At 52.2% G+C, this 6,194-nt stretch overlaps 1 long non-coding RNA gene across 1 annotated transcript; it reads left to right on the forward strand.

The window, feature by feature from the left end:
- The first annotated feature begins 251 nt into the window (after nucleotides 1-251).
- LOC131478463 (uncharacterized) lies at nucleotides 252-5,576 on the forward strand. The gene is made up of 3 exons (XR_009244472.1): nucleotides 252-313; nucleotides 1,325-1,560; nucleotides 4,933-5,576. It is a non-coding gene; the product is annotated as an uncharacterized LOC131478463 (long non-coding RNA).
- Nucleotides 5,577-6,194: the final 618 nt, after the last annotated feature.

Genomic DNA, 6,194 nt, shown 5'->3' on the forward strand with positions numbered 1-6,194 from the left:
AACGACTGACCTCTGGTCTCACTTTTCTACTTTTCAGTGCATGAGGTGAAGATCCAGATGCAGGAACACCCAGCCTTGCTGAGGAAGCCCTGCCTCTCCCACTGCACCTGAAGCTAAGAATGCTGCACAGTGTTGGGAGGGTGTGAGCCTGGTTGCACTCAGTTCTTCTGAGCATGGATGGGTTCCTGCCTTTCCCGGCCTGCAGGAATCAGAGGGTGCTGTGCAAGCACACTGAACCAAGGCCCCAGTGGTGGTGATGGTGGCGGCAGTGGTGGCCATGGATGAGGCTGGTGGCCCTGAGGAAGACTGCTGGGTAAGTGAGGTGGCCTTGAGGTGTCCCTGTCCTCTCTGCTTGCTCGTAGGGCCTGGGCCTTGCTTAGAGACCCTGTGGGGTGGGAGGTCCCTAAACTCAATTGTGGGAGTTGTGGCTGCAAGGCCTTGAAGGTATCTGGAGCAGGTGTGGGGCAAGTGGCTGCCAGCTCTTGGTGTTCTGTGGAAGGCCAGGGCTCTGAAGGCTTGTCACATGCTTGGGGATTCTGTCTCAGGCTTTGAGAGAATCCGATTGGCATGGGCTGTGGGGTGGTCACTTGCATTACCTGTGATGGGGGCAGGGCAGGGCAGGGCAGGAGGGGCAGGGCAGGGCAGGAGGGGCAGGGCGGGGCAGGGCAGGAGGGGCAGGGCAGGAGGGGCAGGGCAGGAGGGGCAGGAGGGGCAGGGCAGGGCTGGGCAGGAGGGACAGGGCAGGAGGGACAGGGCAGGAGGGGCAGGGCAGGGCAGGGCAGGGCAGGATGGGCAGGGCAGGGCAGGGCAGGGCAGGGCAGGAGGGGCAGGGCAGGGCAGGACAGTGTAGCCCCTTCTTGCAGAAGATCCAACGTTCTGCTCCATCCTAGTTAGCTGGGATTCTGACAGAGAAGGCAGGGCAGGGTTTGTGGTGCAGGAGGAGGTAGCCAGCAGGGTGGGTCCCCCTTTTCCTCCTGAGTAGCAGGGTGCTTGCTGTGTGCCCTGCTATCCTGGTGCATATGCACACCTGGTCTGTGTGTGTGTGTGCTTCCAGTGGTCAGATGTGTGGGGTTTGAAATTTTATTTTTAAAAACCAACTAACCAAATCAAGTAAATCAATCAAGTGAACAAGCCAAAATGGTTGGTTAATTATTAACTCAATCAGCTTATTGGTTGAACTAGTTAACTTCTTAGAGCAGATGAGTGAGAATCCGAGAGGCCTACAGGAGGCAGGAGCTGGAAGCCGACTAGGAAGGCTGTCTGCCAAGGGCCTGGTGAGCAGTGACAGTGATCAGAAGCTGAGAGGATATACTTGTCTTTGTAGCCCTGAGCATGAGGGAAGAGCTGTCCAAAGTCAAAAAGAAGGACTTTGAGCACTTGATGATGGAGGTGATGCAGATCTGGGACTTTCTGCCCAGGATCCTCAATCAGGAAGTCCTGGAGAGTTGCTCCAAGTTGAAGATTGTCAACAAATTGAATCTCCCTGCATCTCTAGTGGGCATCAGCTTGGGGGTGTATAGTTCCTTCATTGCTGGTTCACCCTAGGTGAGCAGGAACTAAGTAACTATAAGTGACAAGAAAGGATAGTTACACTTGTGTTGGTGGGTGCTGGGCAGAATTGGGCTGCTTTCTGAAGCACCTGCCATGGCCTGTCTCTCTCTCTTTCTCTCCTTTCTTCTGGCTCTCCTGCCCATCAGAGGACGTTTAGTTCTTTACTAATTGGGGAATGATATAGTCCTTGTATAAATGAAGGACTTTGCTGTGTGGACATCTGGCATGGAGTTAATGGCTGGGCCATGTGTAGTGCAGACATTGAACTCACAGTGGAGCTGATGTGAGAAATAGCCTTCTAGGATCCTGCTGACATTGGAGATTACCCTAAGGGAGATTTGGACCTGGCCTCTCTGGGATGGGAGTAAGATGAAGGTGGTCATTTGTGGTTAAGGCTAATTTACCAGGCACTGTTTGAGAAGGCCCCCCAGAGTGTTGTTCTGGGCAAGGAGATGTCAGGGCTCAAGAGTGTGAGTTTCTGGGTTGAGCAGATGAATGACCCTGCCAGCTCGAAGCCAGAGGTAGAATGTTAGTGGTGCTATACGAGAACAGCCTTACGCTCTAGGGGTCAATTTTTACTGTGATGGCCTGTGGGTTTAGCAACAACCTCAGGCTTCCAGGCCTGTGGTTGCAGAAATGGTCTTGTAAGACAAGGGTCTATGGGGGCAGAGAAGGTCTGATGCACCAGGAGCCTGTGGGTTAAGTAATGGCCTCACCCGTCTGGGGCCTGTGAGTACAGATGTGGTCTGGCAGAACAGGGATCTGAGGTTGCAGGGGTGGCATTGTATGACACGGGCCTGTGGGTGTGGGATGGCATCCCACCACATGGGCCTGTGGAGTTTGATGTCAGGTTCCTTTGGAGATGGGTTGGCCTTGCATGCCAGGACCTATGGGTGCAAGGCAGTCCTGGTGTGATTTTGGCCTGTGTGTGTGGATTACCTCACCCTCTGGTGCCTGTGGGTTCAGAGATGGCTTTGCATTGGCAGGGTTCTGAGGATGAAGAGATAGCCTTGTGCAACAGGGCCTTTGGGTTCAAGGTGGCCTCAAATGCTAAGGGCCTGGGGGAGGCAGCGCTGTACAAAAGGCATCTATGGGTGTGTGATGGCCTCTCATGCCACAGAGGCCTTTGGGTACGAGGAAGGCCTCATGTGTTGGGCTCGTAGTTGCAAGTGCAGCCTCTGTGTGCATGGCCTGTGTGTTCAGGGCAGCCTTGTGTGATGGGAGCCTGTGGGCTGTAAAGTAAGGGACTTTTGGGTGCGGGGACAGCCTCACACCACATTGGCAGTTGGTACAGGGATGACTTTGTGTGACAGAGGCATGAGTTTGCAGGATGGCCTTGTGCACTTTGTCTTGTGATTCAGGATGGCTTTGTAGGACCTGCCTTTGTGGTTTTCGGATCTGCGTGGAAGATAAGGCTGTGTGTTCAGCAATGTTCTTGTGTGCCAGGGCTCTTCGTTTCAGGGATTGCCCCATGTGAATATGACCTTGGGAGAGGGCTAACCTTATGCCAGAGGCTTCTGTGTGTGCAAGATGGCCTCGAGCGAGATACTCTTATGCATCAGGGTCCCTGGGTCTAGGATGACCTTGTACAAAGGGACCTTTGTGTGCAGGCGTTGCCTCATGTGACATTGTTCTTTGTGTGCAGGGATGTTTTCATACAAAATTGAACTTTGGCCTCACCAAACGGGTTAAGATGGAGTCACAGGACAGGTGTGATATGACAGGGAGCCTCGTGTGACAGGTGCATTTGAATGCAGGGATGATCTCACGTGAGAGATGCCTGTGCATGCATGGGCATTTGGTAAACAAAAATGCTTTCTGAGCAACTGGTTCTTGTGCTGAGAGCTCTTTTTTTATTACACTTCATTTTATGACATCGTTTCATAGGCTCTGAGGTTCCGCCAACCCCTCCCCATATCCTTCCCCCCATTGGTGGATTCCTCCACCTTATTGCAGTATTACAGTTCAAATCCAGTCACGCTTTTTCATTGCAAGCATGTACCATGCAGAGTCCAGCATTTGATTGTCAATCTCTGGTCTAAAAACAGAGCTGAAAGAATATCATCCAGACCAATTAAAAACCATAACATAACATCAACAGCAGTTCACAACATTGTGGAGTTAATTGACATGGGATTGAGCGACTGATATGTTAGAAAATGCAAGTTCTTAACCACATCCTGTGACTGCTTCATTGACATTTCAATTTAGTTTATATACAACCAGCTTCAATCCACCTTAAAATGGCTGTAGGATACTATTCAGCTGTCTCGTGTCTATTTTCATTTTTGTATTTAACAGTTTATTGTATTGAAGCATAATTTTGCTGAACTTGGCAGATTTTAGGATAGTTCAAATGGGTTATAACTTTAACAAGGCATATGTCAACAGTTGAGGCACAGAACTGTTTTAGGGGAGGGGTGTGCAGAGAAATCTTCAGTACCCCAATGAGGAGTAACTTAGTAAGGTATATGTGAGTCCCTGCTGACCACTTCCTGTCTGGTTCTAAGCTTTCCTTGTTGTTCTCTATCAATTCTAATTTTTTGTTGTTTGGTTTGTTTTGTTTTGTTTTTAGGGGGAGTGCTCCAGGGCAACCCTGATGGTCACTGCAGCAGAGGGTGGGGATCCGAAGTTGGAACTAAGTAAGGACCAGAGAAAGCTCTTCTCCCTAGTCCCGAAGGGAGTTTACTGTTCTGTTTCTGCAGACCGCTCAGGGCTCCTGGCTGTTGTTCCGATGACACTGGATCCTGCTAGGAAGGATTTGGGCTTCTTCCATCCCATGTGGGAGATTCAAGCGGGTGTGGTTGACCTCAGAATTGCCCATGGTCTCCTTGGCAGTTGGGATGTAGTCCTCGGTGCCCGTACTGATAGTCCTTGGTGAGGATCGGGGAGTCTCCAGGGTTGGGATACAAGCCTCTACCTGTCCCCCTGTTCTACTCTGGGGTTCCCCCCCTGCCCTTTATCTTAGAAGATGGGGCGGTGCTGGAGAGGGGCTATCCTCTTGTCCATCACTGTGGGGACCTTGTGCTAAACTCTTGGTAGATAACCTTGTTCTGGATCTCAACTCCTTTGTTGAGCTCTGTTGAAAGCCCTCAACACAAGTGTTTGTTGGTCTGACACACCATATCCATGGTCATTGGGTGGGTGCTATGATCTTGATATGTGTCTCCCCAGCAGTCCTGTAGGGCACTGGGGACCCTCATCTTTGCTGCGTTTCTTCCTCTTCCAGTTCTTGAAAGCCTCTTCCAGCAACCGCCAGAGCAGGTGATCACGCTTGTTTGCTGGCCCAAGTGGGATGTCCACCTTGGCTGGAAGAAGTGACTCAGGACAAAAGTGACTATGGACAAAAGTGTCCCTAACCAACCTCATTTGTTTCTGCAGGGAGTCCAGCAAGCAAGCATTGCGTGTCACATCCTCTCAGCCACTTGTTCAGCAGAGATTTCTGTGTCCTGATCTGTGCACAGGGGCAGGCACTGGGCAGGTGAGTGGTGTGAGAACCCAGGACTGGAGAGACCAGGGTTTTCCATCAGAAATGAGGCTTCCTGCCTCTGTCCTTTGGCCTGGTCCCTGGACTGGGTCAGGGCTCCGAGTGGAAGTGCAGAGGTGCCACATCCTCAGAAGGCAAGGGGATGCCTGTTAGTGGGTGGCCCCTGCCAGCCTCTTTCCCAGGTGGAAATATGTGGGATGGAGCTCCCAGACTGCTCCCGCCCTATGAGTGTCATGATAGACCAGCTAGCTGCCTCATGGCACTTGGACACTGACGGGCTATCCTCATGATTTACCTCCGTTACTGTGGATCAGCTGCTGAGGCTCAGGTCTGGGCTGGCTAGCTGCCGGGTCAAGGGGGCACACTGCAATCACCCCATGGAGCTGCACCACGAGACCCTTGGGAAGAGCTTGGCAGTTACCACCACAGCTTCCCAGGTCCTGAGTGTCTGAGACACAGCCCCAGCCTTCCTGGCTGTATAGCCCAAACTACAGCACAAGGCCTGATGCCCCGTTACATTGTCCAGACCCAAACACTTTTATTTTCTGGGTGTGTGGGGCCTCCCCAGGTTTAGCACCTGCCCATTTAAGAGAGCCTTCCACCAAGGAGGAGGGGCCAGCCTCTGTGACTGCCAGTGGCAGTTGGACAATTCCATTTTTGAGGAGGGGTGAGGTGGTGGTGAGAGGGTGTGTCAGAGGCTTTGGTGGGATGGGTTCAGACCTGCATTATCCTGGGATAGAAAGTGTAACAAAGGGGCCATCATGATGCCCTAGCAGTTGTGTGTTATGGCACCACAGCCCTGTGGGATCCATGTTCCCTGGCTCTCCCTGGTTCCCCCATAGCTGGCTGTGCAGTGGTACGGTCCAGTTGCCAGGTGTGGATTGCAAAACAAAGCCAGTGTTCTTCCTACGGAGGCTGTTGATGGTGGTGGTGACTACTTAACTCTTGCCTCCGTGTATGGAGCCTCCCAGGGCCACCCCACATTCATATGTGGGGTGGTTCCTGGATGAACTACGTGAAGTGAGTCTGAGTGCCCTCTCAGGGTTATGTGGTCTGAGCCACTATGGTCCCAGGGTCTGAGACCAGCCCTCACTGTGTGGCCAGGTGTATTGGGTGGTTTGCTCCTGTGGTAGAGCAGGACCTGGGTATTAGGAAC

The sequence above is a fragment of the Ochotona princeps genome, chromosome 33 (genome assembly GCF_030435755.1).
Source record: "Ochotona princeps isolate mOchPri1 chromosome 33, mOchPri1.hap1, whole genome shotgun sequence".
NCBI lineage: Eukaryota > Metazoa > Chordata > Mammalia > Lagomorpha > Ochotonidae > Ochotona > Ochotona princeps.